Below are 24,999 nucleotides of genomic sequence, written 5' to 3' on the forward strand. Positions count from 1 at the left end.
CACCTTAATACATTTTGTTTTTAATTAGACCACTTGAGTCCTAGACTGCTTGGGAATTTAACTCAGATTATCCATGAAAGAGAACCCTTCATTCTCTGAGGAAAAGTAGTGAAGGGGTAGCATCTGCAGTCGAATTGTCAAGGGTTCTTCCTCAGAAAGGAGTGGCCTAAGGAGTCCTCCTATGTAAAGGGTGTCACCCGCAGGGCTTAGATCTGATGGACACATGGGGAAACCCCTAATGTTAAAGCTAAGTTTGTTCAGTATTCAGAATTTAGCTTTTCTGAGCTTAAAAGAATAAGATTCATCCTCCCCACATAGCAGCTTAGTCTTCGGGATGTTGTTGTTGTACATAGGCCTGAAGATAGAATCATAGAACTGGAAGGGACCTTGAGGGTCCAGTCCTCTGCACCCAATGGCAGTTTAGGTTGGACATAAGGAAAAACTTCTTAACTGTCAGAAGTTTTTCCTAATGTCCATTGCTGCAATTTAAGCCCCTTGCTGCTGCTTCTATCCTCAAAGGTTAAGAAGAACAATTTTTCTCCCTGCTCCTTGTAACAATCTTTTATGTACTTGAAAACTCTTATGTCCCCCCTCAGCCTTTTCTTCTCCAGACTAAATAAACCCAATCTTTTCAATCTTCCCTCATAGGTCATGTTTTTTAGACCTTTAATCATTTTTGGTGCTCTTCTCTGAACTTTCTCCAATTTGTCCACAACTTTCCTGAAATGTAATGCCCAGAACTGGACACAATACTCCAGTTGAGACCTAATCAGCATGGAGGGGAGCAGAAGAATGACTTGAAGTGCCTTGCTTACAACACCCTTGTTAATACATCCCAGAATGATGTAAAAGGGAGTCCTAGAAGTGGATGATGTTTCTCACCCTGTGCCCTTTCAGAAGAGGTTCTCCAGTTTCCTTTGGTATGCCACATGGGATGGCAGATGAGGACGATTGCTATCTTCTACAACTCCAGGTCAGACAACCCTAGAAATGCTTAGGAAAAAAGTAAAAATTAAGCATGTTACTTCATTCTGGAAAACTGTGATTATAAATTACAGTTTGACCTCAAAATCCAATTACTTTGGACTATAAATGGCAGAGGGGCAACTCTAATAGATGATGGACTAGTAGCCATTTTCCAGCACTTTTTACATAGAGTGGGGCTAACTGTCTGAAAAGTCTAACTGAAGAAATAAGGCTAAAGCCCCAGCAAGTGATGGAGGTAAATTAGAGGTCAAATGAGACTGGAAACACTTAGGAAAAAAATCAGAACCAAGTAATGTGCTTAATTGTGGAAAAATGCAATTATTAAGTAAGGTTTGACATCAAAATCCAGTTATATTGGACTACAAATGATTGTATCTGTCATCACCCATCATGCTCCAATATAGAACCCAACCACTGCAAGCATGGGGTTCAGAAGAAACTTGCCCAGAAGTATGGTAGTGCATTATTATTTGCTATGGGTGTTGTACACCTTCCTTTGAAGCATCTTGTAGTTGGACCACAGGTCTGATCTGATACGGCTATTCTAATGTTATACATGTTCTAGGCTCTGTGCAGAGGAAAAAGACCCTTACAGCCATTGATAAGCAGAAGTTTCACAGGCCTCATGAACTAAACAACTAGGGACTGGTTCTTGTTTTGAAGAAAGTACTTTCTTCCTAGTTGCAACTGCAAAAGCTGGTTAGGCATTGTTGGCTTAACGGTGACTGCTTGGAGAATCCTGCCCTATCTGGTAACCCTATGCTGCCTACTTCCTCATGGTGGAGTCTTCCCTAGGGTAACTATTCTAGTGAGAATGATGTGGGGACACACAGAGCATGCTTTATGCAGTGCTAATGCAGTTCAAACTTCCATAGAAAACTTTTGTTGAATAAAGATGACATCGTAGGCATCACTTTCAAGCACAAACTCCTTAACGGAACATTAAAATCTTGGGTTTGGATGCGTCAGGTGGTATGAATGTTTTTGAAACAGATATTTGCCTAATATCTAAGGGTCTGTATAAGCATCCAAATGTCATATTTGGATGACCTATTAAAGAGCCCATGTTGAAAAATGTGGTCCCCTATTATCTATAAAAGAGATGATGTACGTCTAATGTGACTGTGTGTGTCCACTCCTGCAGACTCCAATCCTGAATAAGGCCTCTGGGCGCTACCACATTCTGAATTTGTATAGTACAGTTTTGAAAAATTTTAAATGAAGTTTAATATTTTAAAGGTAAAACAGAGGCACTGCAAGAACAAACTAGGTTGCATTTCCAGCAAGAAGGTATCACTTTTCTTTTGAAAAAGGATAAAACTTTTTGAGCCTCACACCTTTCAGTCTGTGTTTCACACACACCCCCAGTCATTGCCCACTTCTTCCCATTCACATCATCACATGTTCTTCCAGGATGCCCCTTCCATGATGCCACACCCTGAGTCAATCTGTCATTTCCCCATCCTCTTCTCCTAAATCCCTTTTGAAAGCACACTGCTTTGAGGATATCAAAGTATTTACTACATAATAAATATGAAAAATTAAGTAGAAGTAACAAGACACACTAGTCATCACTGCTCAGTCTCCAACTTCTGTTGCATGCCTTTTCTTAGCGTTAGTTTATGTAGAACCTTATCCTGCAAAGACTTAAGCATATGCATAACTCTATGGATTGTTGTCTTGTTCTGTGTTTGTACAATGTCTAACACAATAAGGTCTTGGTCTATGACTGGCGGTCCGAGGCAGGGGCTGCAGAGCATCATTTAAAGTATGTGTGGGGAGTCATAGATTTGTTCCCACACCTGACTTTCCTCTTCCTCTCCCAGGCTCCATCTGTCCAGCCAGCAACCTGATCCTCCTGGCCCGTGATGCCATACACTCACTGTTTCCAAATGTCAGTGAATGGTATTGCAACCTGGTGCAAGAGGTAACAGCACCACCCAGGTCTGGCCAGGCCAAAAAGTGGGTTGGGGCATAGCCTGAGTTCCCCCACCTACCCCTGGCTTCAGAGTCTATGCTCCTTGATTCTAGCATAATATAAGTAATAAACAATGATCTATGAGTAGTCCTATTTGACTTGGACATAAGGGAACTCTTCATGTGTGTAGCTATTCATGTATGTAATTTTTTGCAGGATTGGCACCTTAGATCCCAGTTCAGCCAGATACTTAGGCCTGTGCTAAACTTCAAGAACATGAGTAATCCTATTGACATCTATGTGGCTTGGGGGTAACAAAGGCTGCAAGGTACAAGGACCAAAAAGTTGTTGCATAATACATTGTTCAGATCAAAAGTAAACGTGCCTGTGTCACTTTGATGCTGTTTGAACTACTCGCTTGAAGTTAGACACTAATTTAAGCATCTTGATGAATCAGGACCTTAGACTGTAAATCTTTCATGACCTTAGATTGTGACCCTTTACCCTATTTCTAAAGTGCCTAGCACATTGCTGGCATAATATTTGGTCATATGATATAAAGATACTAAAATAAATGAATCTGTTTCTACTGACTATTTTTAATTAAGTACTTTATACAACTATTTTAAACTGGAAAAACTCGATGTTCTAGTAGTGAGATTCAGAATTCCCATGATTCTTTCTGATTTAGCCAACAGAGCTTACAATGGGGACTATTGCTTAACCAGAGGTATAAACTAATAAGAATTGAGAAGCATTGAATTTAGAGAGAGAAAAGACCTATTGGGTTATGTAGACCACTCCCCTGCCATTGTAGGATTGCTCCCTATAGTATAACCTGCAGTGCTTTGTTTGGTCCAGTTATAAATGACTTGACTAATGTGGCTTTGCTAATCTCAGAAGAAATTATATCACAGTCTAATAGATCACATCATTAGGAATTGTTTCCTGATATTCAACCTTAGTATTCCTTTGCTTAATTTATTCTCATTACGCCTAGCAACACCCTTTAGGATACCCTAAACAATTGCTCTCCCTGCTTGGTTTTTTGAACCATCAAGTACATGAAGAAGGTTATCATGTTCTCCCTCAGTTATTTTCTCTGTGTTTAGCCCTTTTAATCTTTTCCTATAAGCTATTCCCTCCAGTCCCTTAATTGTTTTTATTGCTTTTCACTGAATTGTCTCCAATTTGTTGATACTGCGGTGGGGCTGCTCCTTCTCACTGATGTCAATAACAAAATGGAAAGCACACATCCCTCAGTAAATAACAAGCCATAATCTTTCTAGTTTTGGATACAGATTGGTGAACCAGTTCAAATAAATGCAGATCCTCTCCTATCCATTTCCTCATTGTTATAAGCAAAATATTTCATTGAGATGCTGAAATGTGTTAAATATGTTTTCACTTCAAGCTTCTGTCTGAATCTAGAATTAAGAGTGTCAAATGGTTGGAGAAGAGGTTATTATCATGGTATTTCTGGCCAGAAGCAGTAGTTCTGGAAATCTCATGACAGTCTTTCCTCATGAGAGTCCCAGACCAATAGTGCACTCTGAATAAGTCTGTTTAGCCAGATAGACCTTTGATGAACTGCTGAAGTTTAACATACTTATCCAAAATGAAGTTGCAACATGAAACTTTTGAAGATCTTTCATCCTTAATACATGCACTATTCTAGCCATGGTATCACCAAAATAAATGTGAGTGGCTGTCACCAAGCTGCTCTGTTATATGTCTTGTGGGTCTCTCATTTTCAGAAGACTGGATAAATATAGCATCAGCCAAACTAGGGAAATTCATGAAAAATGTTCCTTCCAATGTGTCAGTGGTAACAATATTTACTTTCATGAGTATCAGTCATCTTAAGTTTTTGTTTTTTAAAGAGAAAAGACTACTTTTTTTTTTAGGAAATATACTTTGCCATGTAGGTTAAGCTGGGGGGGATTAATTTCAGATACAACGGAAGGTACCATAAACTGTTTAACCTTTGCCTAACATACTACCTACTATGTCTAGCAAACACTCAGTTTCTGGGCTGCTGAATGTACCTTCTACATCCTGAAATCTATGTCCAAGTGAGCAGACATTGGAAATGGGCAAAGCTTTCTGTCCAGTACAAAAGGAGTTAAGGCTAAGTAAGGGTTGGGCAGGAAAGGCATCTAGACAGAACTGCTTTACACAGAGAGCAGCTAATATGTGCAACAAACTGTCAAGGACAGCAGAAAGAGCAACTTGTATAAATAATTTAAACCCAGACTAGGCAAATATTCAGAGTGGGGTATATTGTGGAGGTATAATTGCTAACTGGGAGAAGAAGGTGGACTCCTGAGCTTATTGGCCCCTTTTTGTTCTAAAATATCCTACAGTCCATTACTTTGCAGTCTGCCACATCTCTTAATTTTTAGTTTTGAGCTGGAGTTTTTAAAGCTTGCATAAGAATTAACTGTACAGCACAGTCTGGAATGTGGCTCTGTCCTGCAATTTGGCTTTATGATTCATTCATTTTTTCCAAACTTTATTTTTCCAGAGTTGGTCTTGGGTTGGCATTCTCATCCTTGCAAAAAAACACAGGGCTGAGTGGAAGGAATATAAATGCTCCACTGGAGCCAGACTCAAGCTGGGACTGTTGCTGTCAATATCCTGAAGCTCAGACACATTGACAGGAGGATGGGGGAGGTGCTCTGCGGTGCCGCAGATACCAGGAATGCCTTGTTTGGAGAGTAAAGGATTAGATTTATATATAAAATACAGAGAGAGAGAGAGATTCAGCAGCACGGTAGTTTATTGGTTCAATGAAATACAGCTCCAGGAAACGATCAGCAGCAGCTTTGCAGCATGGATATGGAAAAATGTACTTAAAAAAAAAATCTAGCAAATGAAATTGGAGGGTACAATTTACCAAATATAGCATTGTTCTTTTGTATGTAAGGGAAGTAGAAGGACATTTTCAGTTGACGTGATTCGTTTTTGGTTTTTTCTTTAGTGCATAATTTATGACAACGAATTTAAAATACTGCTCTTGTTAAACCACTCCTGCGACGGATGGGAAAAGCAGAAATCCTTGCAAACGCACCAAAGGGCACAAATTATCCTATTAATCTAGCTATGAAACAACTTTGATTTTCATGTCTACTTCCCGTGCCTTATTCTTCTCTCTCGTGATGTGACGATGTAGCCCTATAAAACTAATAATCCCGTGTGGTTTGCAGAGTTCTGTGCCACAGCAGTGTCTATGATAATCTTAGGGTGTTATTTTTTATTCCAGGGTGACCACATCCCCCTAGAGAACAGTTCTCGCTCACACACGCTGTAGCCAGGCTGTAGGCGCTCAGCCTTGCTCTCGTGGAGCCAGGAAAATACAAGCTCCCATATTTTTTTTTAGCAGACTGTAATAGCAGATTCCTCCTATTCTTTGCTCCACAGAACATCCGATGCAGTGTCCAATCAGCTGAAAAAGTTGCACAAACGTCATTAGCTCTGTGTGTGTGTGTGTGTGTGTGTGTCTGCGCACAGCCAGCTGCAGCTGCTTTGCTGAGTGGAACCTCCATTAGAGCGGCTCTATTGATTTCTGATTCACACTGCAGCATCGGAGGTAGAATGCAGGAAAGAGCAAGTCTCAGAAACAGGAATTAACTGAAGGCATCTCTGTCTGTGTATGTGTATAAATGTAATATGTACAGAGCTGAAGCTATAGCTTTGCTACCGCAGTACTTGCCTAGGAGAAGTCTCACTCACACAATAGAGAGAGCATATGAAGAGCAAAGTGAAGCCCTCATAACACAACAAGGCTGGCCAACTTTAAAATATTAGGCGTGTATTAATATTCTTAATGCTGGAAAAAATCTGATTGCCCCAGAACAGTGTTTTTGTAGTCAGCTGAACGGTGACATTTAAAATGTGCAGTTCAATTCTTCTTTTTCTCAATACATCCAATTCGCTGCATGGGGGAGTTTTCCTAGAATGGTTGCTCAGGCGGGATTTTTCCTAAATACATTTCATATAGGGTTGCAGACCGACGCTTTTTCATGTGCTGCTAGGCGTGCTTTGCGATGTAGATAGGATTGCAGGGGAAGGGATACAGAAATGATTTTTTTCCCCCCTAAAGGCTCCCTTTCAGGATATTAGACTGTGCCTAGATGGAGTTTCCCCCTCTCCCCGAGATCTGTTTTCTACCTAATAGCTGGAAATAATTTATAGCTCCATGTTAATAGGTTGTCTTGGGTTTTTCAGCATATTTGAGGAGAAATTCCCTGCGAAGACAGTGTGTCTTTTCACAATAACTGCATGTCAGTCTGGCAGACTATAACTGTGAGCAATACACAATTAAGGGGGGAGGGGAAAGCCAGCACCGGGGGAGGGGGAAGGGACGATGGTAATACCTTTAAAAATGAAAGGCAGTAAGCCATTATTAGCAAAAGCTATATTGAGCATGCTTGCCAGACAGGCAGCTCAGCTCTAGTTCCGCCCAGACATGTGCCTTGCCATTTTCATTTTAATCAGGCTGCTCAGGATGGCTGCTGATTCATTTTGCGGGGTGGCCCCCTGGGAGCCAAGGTGGAAGCCTGAGGAGAACTGCTATTGCATCAATGCAGCACTCCACATCAGAGACAGGGTGGGGAGAAAGGCACCAGCAGCAGAGCGAGTTCGCAATATCAGCCTCGCTATTAATATATACGCATCCCTGTAAAACCCCATCACCCCCCCAAAAAAAATCATCCAATAAAACAATTAGCACGGGGGGGGGGGAATCTCTCCTGATTACTCCTTCCAACTGTGTCTCAGAATTTGCTCGAGCTGCTATTTCTTTTCACAATCCCTTATTTTGTTTTTGTTTTACATCAGCCACCAACGCGGTCCATTTCTCTATTTACCTGGTAACGACTTGGGGGTGGGCTACCTGGTTTAGCTGGAGACTTTGATTTGTGGGATTGACAACCTTATTATGCAGTGAGCTTATTATTGATATAATTCTGCTCTCGGTTGCCATGACCACCTTGTGAGAGACATTCAATTTTCTCTCTTCCATCATCATTATCTATGAGGCCATCTGTTGTGGAAAATGAATTCAGCCTCATTTGCATGACTGATAAGCAAATTTTTTTTATCTATTTAACAGAAGGTCATATGCCGGGGATTTGGAGCTGGTGAAAAAAAAAGGGGGGGGGGAAGCATATCGAGAGGATGAGTGGGAGTGCGTGCATTAGAGGATGTATGTGGAAGTAAAACAGATCCCTCAGGCCTGCTAGCCTATCGTGCTGCATTTGTCATTCCTGCCAGGGCGACATTTTCCCCCCTAAGCTTCTGCACACTAAGGAGAGTGAGAGAGCTTTTTCCCTGCAGTCTTCTTGAAGCCCCCCTGATTTTTACTCGGTGTTGGTGGGTGTATTCAAATTTTTTTTTTTAATCCCTGGAACCTGGGGTATCTTTTCAGTGTTCAGTGAAGAAAAAAAGCAGCCTTTTCTGGGTCTCTGTGGTATGCTTCTTACTCCTCATCCTTTCAAAGTTGCCGTGAGCCAGGACTGTTTCTTAACCATGCTGAAATGTCGTTCTTGTGGTTAGTTTGTAATACTTAATGGTGTAGGTGAGGGCTGTATTTTATGCAGGGAGCTGATTCTAGGAGGGTGGCTATTGGTTTTTGCAGTTCAATAGTTTATACTATCCATTGTTTGGTCTTTTCAAGTTCTTGCAGTGTTGCTGTGCAGATGCGATTGTATTGAACTATAGGCTAGTTAGTAATATACTGAAGTCTGATTTCAGTGCACAAGAATGTGTTGCTGCATTAAGCATGTTGTTTATATAAACTTGCTGCATGTTGTATAGTACTTTTGATACGAAGATCCTGAGACGACAACTTCTGATACCCATAAAATACTTGAGAATTACAGATATTCAAACACATTCAAATAAAAGATGCTAAACTGCTATGCTTTTTACACAAAATATGTCTTGAAGGCACAGTGACAGAAAAATAATGGATTTATACTTTTAAGGTAATATTCACATAAAAGTTGCATTTTAAAGATAACTTTCTTAAATATTTCAAATCTACAATAGTTTGACGTGGTATACTATTCCTAACATAGAACCAGCTTTGCAAATAATGTTGATTCATTTAATATACCGTGTTGAAATCTTCATCCTCCCATACTTCAGTTTAAAAATAGTTCAGATAAAGACAGCTTGAAGAAAATATTGTATAATATCTATATAAACTTGGTGAAAATTATAAATATTAATCACTGAAAAGCAGCTGAACATTGTAAAAAAAAAGGAATCAGAAGTAATTAAAACTTACTCTCTAAGCAGATTCTCTTCCTGTACTTGTATTTGTAACTAGATAAGATTAAACTCATAGAACAAAAGCAAGTCATTTTTTTCCTCTATAATGAACACTGTACACAACCTCAGGTAGACGAACTACCACCCAAAGTTTTGTTGCTTTTGTTTTTAGCGTTCATTTCCACAGAAGTGTTTGTAAGCTTAGTTTGTTTTTGTTTTTTAATTACAAATGTTTCACACGGCTGACAATACTGTTGCTTTAAAAGGCAGAAAGTGAATTATGCAGCATTCCCTTGTTTGCTAATAAAATTGCATTTCAGTTATTTGCCATTTGCGAAGAAGCTTATTTCTAAATTTAATGCTGCATAATAACTCCTTGTAACACTGAAATGATCCTAGGCGCTGAATTTCAGATGAAAAGAAGTTTCACTCGTATTCAGGTCAGTTACAATATGGCAGATCTCTGACTTGGCCACAGAAAGGAAGTTCCACTAAATTATTTAATTAAAATTATTCTTATTTTTGTTATAAGAACCAGTTTCCAATAGACCCACTAGTAGATTATCATGATAACATGTGACTAATATTTTAAAAGGTGCTGTTCCCCTCTCCAAAAATGTATCTTGTACCATAGATTCTTAAAGGGAATGACATTTATTCTGTATCTGCCTTATTTATCATGTATATTCTATTTGTGGCGGACATTCGATTACAAAACTAATTTCACACTCAAAGTTGAATACAACGTAGCTCTGATAGTTTGGGTAGATTGTTTGAAATGATAGTTTCCTCAGTGGACTTCCACTGAAAGTAACAGAAAAGTAACACGATCCTGTTTATTAGCAGACTGTCTTGTAGCATGAACAGGTTGAGGTCTTTTTATTTTTTTCCTCTTGAATTGTTAGAATCTTCCAAAGAGAAATGGGTAAACTTCTGAAAAAGCCTAAGAGACAGCACAATTGGTTCTCTCTCCCTGACCCCAAAAAGTTAATTACCAAGCTTGGTTGGATTCCTCCTTGCCACCCTGACATTTGACTACTGCTAATTCGCTGATTAATCTCATTAATGTGATTATTGTAGGATTTGGAGTTGGCTGCCATTGTTCAGCAGACAGAGCTATTCAGCCCGAGCACTTGCCACCTCATTCAGTTTTGCTGTGATTTTTCAAAGGCTGGTTGAGTGAGCTATTGTGAAAGAGATTTCTCTGCCTTTCCCTTTCAGCACCAGGAGCTGTCCGCTGCAAATAGCAATTACATTCAGCACTGACTGACTTCCTACTAGTATACTGGCAATGTGAAAATGACTTACTTTCATCACCTTAATGATTCTGCTCATTGAGGTAAAAGCAAGAGACGCCTTTATGCTTTATAATTAGACAATATGAAGATGGCTGGGGTAAAAATATAAAATCTGTGCTCTTTAATGCTTCTTTCTTTCATTTAAAAAGCTGTCCTTGCATGCATTTTGTTTAGTCTGTGAAATCAACATAATACTGTAGTTTAAGTAGTACTTCCTTGCATCCATGCAATTTTACTATCAAGATATAATGGCATTACAGGTGTTGTTATATTCAATGATGCCTCTTCAAAGTATTCCACAATGAGTTAATGCCACTAGTTTTCCTCCTTTTTACACGAATAAACATATATAGTATCAAGCTTAATTCTTCAACATTATGACTGCCCTCGCTGGCACCAGCATAGATGGAAGCTTCCCTGAATTGCAAACACCAGTTTTCAGGAGTTTGACATTGCTAAGCACTGTTTGACTGAAACTTAGTCTAAAAGATCTCCTGTTAGTGAATACATAATATAAACGACTTAGTCTGTTTTCGGTTGCAATACAATCGTTTTCTGGTTTGAGATTTCTAAATCAGACTAGGCATGATTTGTTTAAAATTAGTATTAGTTTAAAACATGGTATTAGTGCACGATCTGCTGCTATGCAGTTTGGTATGTGACTTTTATTATGTAAAAGTTATATTGCTATCAGTTAATTGGCTACTGCGCATGCGCAGTTAACTTCTTTTGTCACATTTTTTTCATTCCTGTTCTTTATGAACATAGCTCTATATTCAGAATTGAAGCCACGCATTAAACTATGTTGTGTCAAAGATTGGTCATTACTTCAAATAAACTATTGCGAATCATTAAAATAAGAATCCTTTTACATTAAAAGTGCATCGCTGAAAAGCAGTTAAGCTATTAAATAATGCATGTAAAATATCCAAGTAGCCAGTAACACAATAGATTCCAACGATTCCTCTGCAGCCACTACAGGCCATTGGATGGCTAATGCCTATTTTCAAAATTCTCCAAATACAACGCCACAGAACCTACTTTAACTTTTGGTGGGGTTACTGTAAAGCCGAGTTTCACACAGTTCTTAACAGTGTACGTCAGTGAAAACCTGCTCTTAAGAATAAATCTTTTCCTGTCACCTGCCTCCTCGCCTGCCCTACCCCCCGTCCAGAAGTACTTTCACCCGCAATTGTTTTAGAAGGCTGTACCTTTAATAAAGGACATAGAGAGGGTTGTATAGGAACAGGTTCTTACGGTGACAGTCTAATTAAGGCTGCTGGTTGCTTTCCCCCCCCCCGCCCTTTCTAAGAAATACAGGACTTTAATTCCAGCCTAACAGTAGTAAGTTTGTCTCGTGCATGAGTTATGCTTCCGGTAGCTTGCAATAAACTACCACCAGTGAGAAAGTCAATGAAATGGTAGGTTTTCCTGTATAGGTCAGTTGAAATTAGTTCACTTAACATAGCTTTCAGAAAGAATACAGTGCTCTCTCGTTAACGCCGCGTAACATCTCCTCCCCCGACCCCCACCCTGAAGAGGCCCAGGCTGTGGGAGGGGGAGGCATCCCAGACCATTAACACAATACTCTCACGTCTTAAGGAGGATAATTAGGCCAATGAATCACCAGTCTCCCAGGTTATTTTCCACACTAGTCTTTTTGTGCGTGTGTGCAAATGCTTCTAATTTATGCTGCTAACTCTGGGCTCCATCCTGCTCCCATGGGGTGGTTTTGGTACTGGCTTCCATAGCAGCAGGGCTCGGCCCTTTCTTTGCGCCAGCTCGAAACCTGAACCAGAATGTGAGCTTTTTGCCAGGTGGAAACGTTTCCCAGCCATTGCAGTTTGTAAACACCTGTCAGGAGGTATGTGCCTCAGTCTCATGCTAATACCATGTGGACACGGTACATGTGAACATATGGACAAAGTAAGGTGGCATGTCAACTTGTGGCATATGAAAGAGGACAGGTTTTTTGTCGGGTTGGGTTTGTTCCTCTCCCCCCCTCCCAGGAAGAGGAAGCTACCGTAAAATACTGAACCCAAAAGTGATCTCAAACAACAGAAGCATATACAGGCTGTTTTTGGTGACTACCCTTTGTCAGGTGTTTTTACATTTTGATTATTTTAAATGGTGGCTTACTTCGGTTAAAAAACCCAAAGCCGCCCTCCTACTGCATAAAGCAGCAGATATGGTAGCTAGCACTCGCTTTCCGCCTTAAAGGTCAGGAGAGGCGTTTCTCCTTGAGAAGCTGTCTCTGCTTCCTCTTTACTTTATGGAACAGCTTTCACTGTCTCGGCGTCTGCCCGTGCGTGTCACACCTGCATTGCTCGAGCTCTGCGAATGTTTTCCCCATGGGTGCTCCCAGAGTGTTGCCCGTTCTAGACGCTGGCGTCACGAGGAGTCCTGGGAGTGTAGGTAGATGTAATCGGAGATGACAGAGAAGAATTACAGAAAATACAGGTGTGTGTGTGTGTGTTGGGGAGGGGAGAGACACACAAATCCTTGCATCCTCCCAATTAATGCAAGCGATGGTTTTGCTTTTGCTAGCATGTTCCTCATTCTGTTTGCTGTGATTTAGCCCCCTTTCTAAAACCCCTCTCCCTTGTCAAAGTTTGTCATCTCTGTGGCTGTGGAGCAGCTCGGATGGCTCAAGATGCCAAGGGCTACTTACACACAGATAGGCTCCCCGCCCTTCAGACTGCAGCGTGATTTCTGGCAAGGCTGGATGAGAAGGGAATTGTAACCTCTGTAGCAACCAACATGTCTGGTCTCAACACGTCAGCCAGCAGACTCGGGCTTTAGAGGGATTACCTCTGAGGGTTGGGGGAGGGGGGGAGACGGTGTTTCTTGAGATTTACCCTTTTGGTGTTCAGTCCCTGCTGCTGAAACAGTGGGCAGCATGGTCCCCCTCTGCAAGTCTGCAGTGGTTTATCAGCAGTGGTACTGCTTGCAGAGAAGAGAGCATCACTGTAGGCAGCAAACTAACAGGGTGGAGGAACCAGGGGGATTGCAATGAATACCATGGCAATGAAGAGGGCAACCAAATCAACCTGCGTCCATGTGCGCCTGTTCATACGAAAAATAGCTGCTTGTCAGAAATTGATTCTGAAGGACGGCTTTTGCCTGGTAGCTACTGACAATTTTACTGAGAGGTGCTCTACTTCTCTTTATATTGTATGGAGGGCAGGGTGCAGCAGGGAAGCCTAGGCTCCCAGCTGCTAGACTTGCAACCAAGCCCCTTTGAGTATTTAAGGTGAGCTGCAGTTTCTTTACTGTCGTTTTGGTTTGACTTTGTGTAAAGAGCGCTGCAGTTCTACCTAGGTCACAAATTATCAGCCTAGTACGAAAATGGCATTTTTAGGGGACAGATTTAAAGGGAGCCTTTACCCTCCTGATAACCTCATTCAGGAGCCCTGCCCCATATTTCGAGCGTTATACAGAAGTGAAGCTTATTACCATGTTGGGGGAGGGGAAGAGGGTTGAAAAAGGCTGTGTTAGGACAGTGAGTGTTGTAAAAGGGGTGGGGGAGTGTACTAATTTGAGTGTCCCTTTGAGTGAAAAAGACCCTCTCCTTGATAATACAGCTCATTTACTAGCCTGAGTCAGCCAGAGCTACAAAATCAACCTGCTTTTACTGGCAACATTTTTGTGAAAGCCACATGCAAATTTAGTCTTTTGTATATGAGATCTTGTTTACATTTGGTCTGTTTGTCAAATGAAAGTTTCCTTGATCAAGTTTATATCCGTGGTAGAACCTTGGTAATCTTTCCAGCTGGAAATAGTTTGTTTCTTTTGTTTTAAAAGAGAGAATATGGTGCTAGCTGGTAAAATAAACGAGGCTTCAGAAATTTGAGTTAACTCTATACACACTGGAAGGTTGTTTTACTGGCAAGCAAATAACATATTTATTTTTAATCATTTTAAAAACCATAAGCATTTAAAAGTGTACAGTTTTGCTGAATTTTTCTAAGATTTCTTTTACCCAAGCTCCATTTTGCCATAGGATCAGTGCTAGAGGAGGTATTTTTAGATGTATCACCTACTCCGTATCTGTTAACAGTCTGGTATTTTCTGTTCCCATCTATTACATTAAATACAACACTGCACATGATACACATTCTGTTCCAGAGATTTAGGGGCCTGTGGGTACAATGCAGGAAGCATTATAGTAGACAACCCCAATCTTGTCTGACTATTGCAAGCCTAATAAACAGGAGAGTTAAAAAAAATATTGGTTTTAAGCCAAAACTATAGCTGAAAAAATATCTTGTTTAGCGGTGAAGTCCCCCTCACGCAAATGGATATGTTTTTGTATTGCTTAAAGGATGCAGACTGAGAGAGGGTAAGTCAGCAATATGCTACTGATGTTATTCTGCTGCAGTAATGTGGTCTCTAAGGGAACTTGTGCTTGATGCATACTATACAGCCTGGGTTTTCTGTAGCCCATCGCCTGTCTGTCTGCTGCTTTTAAATAGAGGTTACAGCTGATCCATCAGCCACAGTGCTGCACGCATGCTCATCTTTTTTGCATTGTTTAATGGTGTCAATTTATTAATTTCTGTCTTCTACTTCAGGCCCGTTGGTTTCCTGTCTAAAAGCATTATTACTTTTGTCCATGTGGCAAAATAATTAGCATACAGATGAGAAGTGATCCTGTCTCTGAGCCTCGGTAGCAAGAGAAGATGTGCAGAGAAAAGTTGATTGGATGAATGGAGAACAAATGGTGGGCGTTCAAAAGCATTAGAAGAGTTTTGTTTTCTTGGAGCAGGTTTGTCAATTTTCTGGGTGAATCTCTTAAGATGGAAGGCAGGGTGGCTGGTGCTGAAATGATTGCCTGACAGACTGTGGCCTAGTTTAAGGTGCAGAATTGGACTGCAATGCATAGATAATTCATTTGGACTACTTTGTTTTGCAATTCTTCAGCTTTCCCTTTGACATTCCCTAAAGGTAAATATGTCCTTTTTTCACTGTTATTGTTCTCAGGTCACTTTGCTCTTGTTCAGAAAGTGAAGGAAAGTTCAACTCTCTGGACAGTAACAAAAGAATAGCCAGTTTTGCTGTACTTTTTTGCTAAACTGCTCAACATATTTTTGTATGCAAAGATCTGGAGATTATCTGAACTGTTCAGGGCAAGATCATGCTCTCTCTGAAGTCAGTGGGGAGTTTTGCCATTTATTTCAAAGGGAGCAGGATCGAGCCCTTAGTGATTATTGTTTTCTGAAATTTGCATTTGCAAATGTCCATTATTAAATATATTTAATATTTGCTAGTACAATGTCCGTCCAGTAACATTAGTAAATGCTAGAAGTATTTAATTCTAACTGGTATGTATTTTCCTGGTTGGAATAAGATTGTAGTTTATTTACTAGCCAACTCACTAATGATTCTAAAACCCAAACTTAAGTTATAGATCTGCATATTGCTAGTGGGAGGGAAAAAAAAACATGATTTCTGTGTTGCTGAGAGAGGTTCTTTATTGAAGAGCAGGCTGAAAACAAAAACAAGAAAATAAATAAAAATAGCTTTTAATTACTCAAAATTCTGCCAGACAACACTGAACATGAATAGAATCCTCATTTTCTAATAGACCATCCATCGACATAGATTTCTTACATAATTCTAATGTTGTATATACTACAACATTGAATGTTTTAAAAATTGGCTGAATTTGCTTCCTTCTCTTATAGTCATTTAGGAATAGTTTTATCCTATGTTAATGGTTCTTAATCTCCTTAAAAATGGAGCTTTTCATTTCAACTGACCTAATTTTTTTAACTACTGTTAATGTTAGATAGAAATGACTCTCCGTGATTTGTCTTTACATAGATTTCTGACTACTGCAGATCAGTTAAAGAATGATTGGCTTTCATTTTAGAGGCTTGTGTTTTTAGGAGTCATCTTTAACTATTTTGCTTTGGAGAACAACAGTGAATATTTTCAAAGGGAATATAGCTTTTTATCTTTTTGGCATTTCATACTTGTTTGGTATTTTATGAAAATAAACTACTACAACAAGCAGAAGAAGTCTTCACTATGCCAAAAACTCCAAACAAAAAATGTTGGAATGAACTGTTTTCTCTTAACAAGCAGTGTGTAGTTGCTTTTGATCATTTCATAGTGTTTGTTCAAGTGTTGAATGCTTAGCTTAAACTTGGTTGTTAGGGTGAAGACAAGTAGTGTGTGTATATATAGTTGTGTATATATATTAAACAAATAAGCTTACATTGAATTGCAGAATAAAATTCTAAACATTAGAAAAACAAAGTAAAGTAAAACTACATACAGTGAAATGGAATCTAACTGGAAAAAATCATGTTTGTCACTAATGCTGGCGTTTTTAATTATATTCATTTATCAACTGAAATGAAGAAAAGAAATAAGTTACAACTGGCAGATCCAAAATTCAATACATTTTAAGCTAATTTAGAATCGTGAATTGATTTTATGATTAATTTACTCTATACTTTCTGGATGCTGAAATATTAAATTATTTGCATTTCAATCTATCAGCATGAACTGGCAACACAAGGAAAATAGTTTGGTTTAGTATTTTCATCTGCAGTGGTTTCTTTGTCTTAGACTGTACTACTCAGGCATATTCCTGCATTTTTAAAGGGGCCCAAATTGCATCACAATAGTTTTTAGTTCATAGCATGACTTTCTTCTTCTCTGCATTACTGCATCTTTTATGAATTGTAGAATCAAACTATTGTATGGATACAAAGAAAAATAAAAGAGGAAGAGAGACTTAAAATATATTTATTGGTTTATTATTTCTCTGGATTTATAGGTGACTAGTTTTATTTTTTTTCCCCTTTACTTTTGGTTTCATTTCATTTTAATGGTGGAGAGCTGAGTATATAAAAAGGAACTATTTTAATCAAACACAAATATTATTAGCAAAAATATCTAAAATATTGATTCAGGTGTTGAAACTTTGCTACATGAATGGTGGAAAAGTATTCTTCTGAATACTCTTTTGTTTCTGTGCAGCAATCTTGCTATACACTAAGGCAGTGAAAATACAGAATTGTTATAGTTCCATCAGCATTTCAATGAGTAATCTGCATGTACATTATTTTTTAAAATACATAATATATGCACATTTTAAAAATGAAGATTTCCTATGTCAGAACCTATTTCCTGATGAACTCTTGAGTACTGTAGTTGTCTCATTGGTGGCAGAATAATTTTTCAGAATTTTTGTACCACTGAATATTATTGTGGAAATGTTGCATGTAATTTTAATTGATCTGAACTAGATTAATGTTTGCATCACATAGGTCAAATTTGAATGCAATTGTGAAGCTCTTGATAGTATAATGCAAGAAAACTTCAAGGCTATAAATTACTTGCTGACTCCCCCTCCCCCCAGAAGTGATTGAAAAAAGGCGTAATGATACTAATAAAGGTGGTTTAAATATCTATAGAAGTGCACTTAGATTTTCATGAAGTGAATCAGCATTCAGCCCATGTGTTGGTCTATTCTCTAAATAAAGCATGCCTTAGGTCAATAAGTCCATGAGCAAAGCAAATATATTTGGTATGCTGAGAGAGATTTTTTTCCCTATAGAATTTCTACATCATCTTGCTTTGATGAGAACCATCATGACCATCTTACTCGGAGAGAGAGCAGCAAATTTTAATGACAAAGAACTTAAGGAGGGAGGGAAACCTTAAATGGGCTCAGACAGTGGGTTATGAAAGCAGTAAGCATAGTTGTAAGTTTGGGTTTTAAGTCTGATCAGACCTCAGATCAGATTTGTTGTAGAGATACATTTACAGTGAAGCTGAAAACACAGAGCACAGTCACCACATAACAGTCCTAGCCAACTTGGTTGTGGAAGTAATCAAGGCTGCAGGGCACCCCATAGAGAGCCATCAAATCAAGTCTGCTATGGAGCTGTCTGGTAGATTGTGAACATTCAGAAATCAATGTTGCATCTGCCAGTAGACCCTTTGGTTCACTGAAACTCCCACCTGTCTAATGCATCTGGGCAATTGGTTTCTGAAACCAGTTTCCTTCAGGATAAATGTAATACATCTTGAGGGTCAGGCATAAGGAAATTGATTATGAGTTTGCCTAGTGCAGAAATATAAACATCTGTAAGAACACAGATTTTCAACCTACCCTGGGTTGCGGGGGGGACAGACGCGCGGGGCTATTATTTTGTGAATTATTTGAAGCCTACATTTCTCATACTTCATGCCAGCAAGGCATTTTTTTAATTCGGAAGTTGATTAAAAAGGGCATAGTATACTATGTATGCATGTTCATTTGGCAACACTCCAGCTGTTTCGGAGTCTGGGTCTATGGAAAGTGTTGCTCATCACCAGTTGCAGTGGTGGGGAGAATCAAGGTAAGGCTGTGGATTTTTTAATTTTTTTTTTTAATTACTTGCTTGGTAGGGTCTGAGAAGGCTGTTCTTTTGTTCTCACTCAAATTAAATCAAAAGAGACACGTTGACTTCAATGAATTTTGGATCAGGCCCTTATATATACAGTAAGACTTTGGGCCAAATACATCTGTGTGGTATGACACCAATGATGAATTTAGCCCTTTACATTTAAGATCTAACAATGTACTATAGCCTCCTGTGTGTTGTGGATAATTAGGCTTTTTAAGGGCAGAATGTATAGGCAAATACTATAGATACAGTAATTCAGATGTTCCTTCAGATTAATCAATGAATGGCCCATGTTTTCATTGGTCTCTGCTACAGGAATAGTTTTACAAATCATCACACATTTCACAAAGACTGGGAGAATGGGAATATTTACTTGAAAGAGGGCCAGTTTTTATATAATCTGTGAACGGCTTGCTTTATTTTTCCAAGGGAAGTTCCCTCTTCTCCCATTGTCTCTCATCAGGACAGGAGTATATTACCAAGGGAATAAAATGTTATGCCTAATTTTAGTGTTCTTCTGCCTAATGTGGTGTGAATAAGTGCTATGTTACAGCATTTAACCCTGTCCATCTTTGTCACTTCATGAACATTTGCTCAGTCCAAAACAAAAAAACAAACAAAAAAAACCCAGAAACAAAACCCCCACAATAAAATAAGAAAAGACATCTCAGATTTATTATTTGGATAAGCTATGGAGAGTGATCTTTCACTCACAGCAAATGCTCTGGGATTCTTTTGTGCTGCAGCAGAGACTCAGCTTAAGGATCAGGGAATACCTTTTAAAGGGTTTCCCCTGCCCTCTTGTGCTGCTGACTGCCATTGGCTCATCCCTTTAATTCTTATCTCCTTCCCCAGAATGGTTAGCTAATCATATGTCTTAATGCTCTGAATTTAAGAGTAGCTTATGCTAGTTTGGCTGCTAAATAGGGGGTGTCAGAAGATAGTTTCAGAGATGCTGAATTATTCCTCCATTGTCTCAAGGAGTAAGAGGCCCAAGTTTGGATGTGAAGCTGTATGTGCTGCAGGGCTGGGCACAATACTGATGCCAGGGAATAAATACACCTATAGAGAGCGGTCATGATACTGAAACTGCTTTGGAGAGAACTTGTATAGATTTCACAAGGAATGTAATTAATTAAGTAAAATACCTTAAACATATTTTAGAAACCATATTGATGAGCACAGACAAGATATGTTCTATGAGCATTTTTAGAACTCTTGACATGTTTGTGGAAGCTATTGGATATTATGGTGTTCAGTGTCGAATTTTTGGTGTGCTTTGGTTATACAGCATATTCTGATTGACAGAAGACGTCTTGACTATGTGTGTGCGCAGACAGAAAGGCTGGCTCATCGCTACTCATCTATGACCTTTGTTTGTGACATAAGCAGCATTGCCACCGTGTAGTCTAGTAGGCCAGTAGAATCTGTTTGTGCTGTCCATGTGAAAGTAAAACCATATAAACAAGACAAACACAGACGCTTCCCTGTATATCAGAGTATTTAGATTATTATGTACCATAGAGCCAAATCCAACTCAATTTACTTTTGAAATCTGGAATTATCAAATTTAAAGATTAAAACCACTGAGAGAGGAACTTTTGATACACTTGTAGCTGTATATTCTGTCCAACCCTGCCAGGGTCTAAAACTGACTATTTAATGGTTACTTGCCTTTTTGAATATCAGAAGGATCAGTAGTAACTGATCCAGGAGGAGTTTGCAAGACATGAACCTTAGAATAAGGAGACACTTCTAACTACATAGCCATCTTAACAGAATTAAGGTCCCAATCCAGCTCCTATTAAAATAAATACGAGTTTTGTCATTCACGTTAGTGGTAGCAAAAGCACAATCCTCCACTGTTTAAACTTGTTACATTAAAAATGTGTACAATAGAATTCTGAAACACGATTACTTTACCTGTGGTTTATCAATTGCATTGTTAAGAATCAGGTGCTTTCACCGGTTTGTTAGTTTGCCCAAAAATATGAATTCTAACATTGAATTTGAAGTTTCATTACTGAATATTTGTTTTTCTGATAAATCGTTATCATGGTTTTAGTAAGTTAAAAAACAATCTTTCCCCGTGAGATCTCAACACCTATAATGCTAGCCAAGAAATGTTCTCCTGTCCCCTCCAGAGGCATGATATTGCACCTGTTTACAAATAGACTGAACCACTAATGATCAAAACAGTGGTCTATTGAAAGGGTTAGTATACTTGTATCAATAAATCAGCTTCTAATACCAGTGAGTAACTTTTTTTGTCCTTATTAAACATTTAATAAGTGATAGCTATTGAAGACTTCATGGTAATTTCCTGATCCTGGTTAAGATCTTATTTTGCTAGCTAATTAACCAGTACTACCAATCTCTCTCTCTCCCAGGGCCTCATAGTGCTCTTAAACTGTATACAGATGATCCATTGACATGATTAGAACTGCTTTTCCATTACAGATGGCTTTGTAGATGGGCTGTCAGCACACTTCTTTTGTTTGATCCTGATTTTCTTCCTTTCTGTCCCTTTTTTAGGCCATGGTATCTTATTTCAGCATGTCCTTTTTGATGCAGAACCCAGGATATATTCTGGAAATTGATGGTGGCACTGGAAGAGGTCTGCAAGTGCTGCCACCAAGAGAATTTCTAACACATGCTGCTAGCTAGTCTTGTTCTTTTAACAGTTTCTTCAGCCAGCAGGGAAAGGCAGGGAGGAAGGGAGATATGGACAGGTTGCGCTTGGTGGTGTTAAATAGCATGACTTGATTTCTCAGGATGGTGACAAGTACTAACGCTTTTCTTCTGAATGTGTTTTCTGATTGGCAGTACCACATGGGCACTGGCCTTAGAAACAAAATAGCATCAGAAGTGTTAGTATAAGTCTTCTTACTAAGGTTTGCCTGATGAACCAAGAAAACCTGCTGAGCAGAGTGTTTGAGACCATTCACTTTCTGCTTTATGATTTCTCCCATTTGCTTAGCTTTCTTTGAGTCCGAAGTCCTGAGTCTTCCTTACAAGGTACTTTGTATAGTCATCTGCACTAGTGGAAAGTGGGTATGGAATGATATTAAACCAGAAGGGCAGCACTTTATACCCACTTTGCCCTCATGTAACTGGAATGGGTGGAGGGCAACTGAATATCTGTCTGTTAGTGCTGCTTTATCTTTATCTTTTTCTTTTCTTTACAGACCAGTAGCTGTCTGGGGCATATGATTTTGCTGAAGTCTAGATCACAAGCACTAGATAAAACATAAATAATATAATGCTTTGTATTTCTTTTGTCTTTCATCTGAAGATTTCAAAGTGCTGCATGAATATGTATTCATTAACTAAGACTCACAATATACCTTTGGGGGTGGTTTATATCGTTTCTACCCTTTTTCGCATGGGTGAGAACTACAGCACAGCGAGGTTAAGGGACTTACCCAAGACAGGTTCTACGCCAGCTGCAATTGGCTTACTTAACTCACCTTTCCCTACTCTGTTTTCTTAGCAGCTTTTTGTACTTCGCGATAATTTGATTATTAAAGCACATTATGATAGGTAGGAGTGTTCCATTTCCCTCTAATATGCCTTAATAATGTGACAAAACCAAACATTTACTCTGGTGTAAGGATTTGAGACTATTACAAATGCTGATGGGATCAATAGTGTAGTTGCCTAGACAACACAGGTAATGCAATATTTTGGGTGGGGTAGATTATTTAGCTGGTATGTCATTCAGTGATGCATGTTTTGGGACAGAAACTGTGTCTTTATATGTGTTTATACTGTACCTAGCATAAGAGGCCCTGATTAGGGTGTTGTTCCAATGAAACCAACACAAAAACCTAAGCCTACAACGCAACTATTTTTTATGATCAGCTACCAAACATCAATTTCAGAAAAAGAAAATAAGCAGGAAAATGCATATTTCTTATTTACCATGTGATAGCAGTATGGGATTTGGTATTGATAAGAGTGTAGCTTTGGATATTGCAGTGAAATGAAATCAATGTCCAATACACTATGGCTTTCTAGTACAGAGGCAGTAGCACTTTTATATTAAACTCACCTAATGGACCCAGACTCAAAATTCCACGCATCTACTATGTTATTAAGCTTCCTAATAACAGTCCCGTACCCCAAACAAACACATCTATATTTTTGTGGCAAAATACATTATCAGAAGATAATACTAGTTCATTCTCGTGTGTCTCTGAGGTCTGGTCTACGCCTAAAGCTTAGGTTGATCTAGCTACGGTGCTCGGGATGTGAAAAATTCAGAGACATAGTTAAGCCAATTTAAGCCCTGGCGTAGACACTGCTAGTTCAATGGATGGCTTCTTCCATTGATCTAGCTACCACCTCTTGCGGGGGTGGATTTATTACAAGTGTGGAAAACCCTTTCTGTCACTGTAGTAAGTGTGTACACTACAGCGGTGTAACTGCAGTGCTGCAGCTGTGCTGCTGAGGTGCTTGTAACATAGATATACCTTGAGAGCACTCTTAGCCAGCAGTATAATTAATTGTAGGGGAATTACGAGAAACAAATTAGTCACTATTTCTTCTTTTGTTTTTGTGCAGCAATGAGGATTTTGCCGTCAGTGCATCTTGTGATATTGCACTGAAACTATATTTGCGATGTTACTATTATCAATTTGAGCATCTTCAAGGGCTCAGCTCTGTACAAACAGAAGGATCCTGCGAAGGGACTCACCCATATTGACACTGATACCCACACATAGTCCCATTGTAATGATGGAAGTTCTGTGCAAGTGTAAATTCAGCATGGGCAGAATTACTTTGTAGGATCTGACCTATATTAGATAGACAACACAGTGCAGACACATCAGGCACTGGGATGCTAGTTGATATTCAAAACTCATAGTGGTGCAGGTATCACCTTTTAAAAAGGTGAAACGCAACTTGAGCTTGCAGAACTCCAGGGAATAAAATAATTTGAAGAGGAATTAATTGAAAAGAAGGTGGTATTTTGTTCCACAAAGCGTAAGACGGGAAATACAGAAAGATAAAAGTTGTGATCAGAAGGGTTGTGCCACTTCACACAACCAGCACAAATGTTTCAGTAGATATTTCCTGTACCAAGGTCCAGAATTAAAACATCAGAATCCCTGCACTTTACCAATAAAGCCTCAAGCACCATGTAGAGTGGCTCTTTAACAAAATGGTTGGCTCATCATTGGCAACAGGGCCAAACTGTATTAGAGCTGAGTTAAAACCTGACTTGAGTCTACTGATGGGCATGTTGGATTTGTCTAAGATGGTTGGACAAAACATGTCAAAACCAAAACTGATTTTTACGGGAGGTTCCCTAACTCTGTATAAGGCCTAGGACCAGATCCTCAGCTGTAATAAACTGACATAGTTCCATTGACTTCAATTTGTCCTAGTATGGGTAGTTTTCTAGTAGGTCTAGTATGTCTTCAAACTATCCCTAAAGGAGCAAAGATTCGTAGGTAAAACACAGCTCAGGTCCCTCTATATGAAGTGTTTTGTTTTTTACCATGCCTTCTTTCTCTTTTTTCAAAAAATCATCCGGGGAGGAAAGATTAATCTTTTCTATGGTATCTCACATCTACTGCACTGAAAATAATATTGTAGGAATCAATCCTGCGTTGGCACGGAGATATTCTGGTTGACTTCATTTGTCTCCTCCATCTTAACCTCCTTTCATGGAATCACAGAAATTAAAGTATAATGAGGCAGTATGAAAAACAGTTCGAATTCAAGAGAGGGATGGAACAAAATGAGCAAAAAACCCCAAACAAACAAAAATAACCACTAACCCAGTTCTATCTTGTTTGTTTGTATTAAGAGAAGTGCAAGTTTGTTATAAGTCAACCCTGTTGTAGAGCAGGGGAAGCAGGTTAATTCCAGTGCCTCACTATCAAAACACCATGTCCTACTTCTTACCACTTTCCTTTGTATTGTTATTGGTTGATGCTGAGAATTCAAAGAATCAAGTTGTAGGGACTATACAAAGCTGCCTAATACAAAAAGAAAATGTAAACAGTATGGTGCTGCTTGAGTTGCTGTGTAATGTGTACAGGTAGGTTCATTGCACTGTAGAGAGACACGATACTTGACTTAGTCACAGCTAGAGAAG

The 24,999-nt window shown here is 39.1% G+C and overlaps 1 protein-coding gene across 18 annotated transcripts in view; it reads left to right on the forward strand.

The window, feature by feature from the left end:
• The first annotated feature begins 817 nt into the window (after positions 1-817).
• The window catches only part of MYT1L (myelin transcription factor 1 like), a 383,510-nt gene continuing 359,328 nt past the window's right edge, over positions 818-24,999 (forward strand). For 12 of the 18 annotated variants that reach the window (XM_030555502.1, XM_030555511.1, XM_030555516.1 and 9 more), the window contains exon 1: positions 8,079-8,281. The gene's annotated coding sequence lies outside the window, so the exon portion shown is untranslated. Of the gene's footprint in view, positions 974-8,078; positions 8,282-8,309; positions 8,379-10,491; positions 10,524-12,817; positions 12,943-14,684; positions 14,825-15,049; positions 15,430-24,999 lie in introns of those variants that run through there. The other 6 variants (XM_030555505.1, XM_030555507.1, XM_030555508.1 and 3 more) reach the window with 6 other exon arrangements.

The sequence above is a fragment of the Gopherus evgoodei genome, chromosome 3 (genome assembly GCF_007399415.2).
Source record: "Gopherus evgoodei ecotype Sinaloan lineage chromosome 3, rGopEvg1_v1.p, whole genome shotgun sequence".
NCBI lineage: Eukaryota > Metazoa > Chordata > Testudines > Testudinidae > Gopherus > Gopherus evgoodei.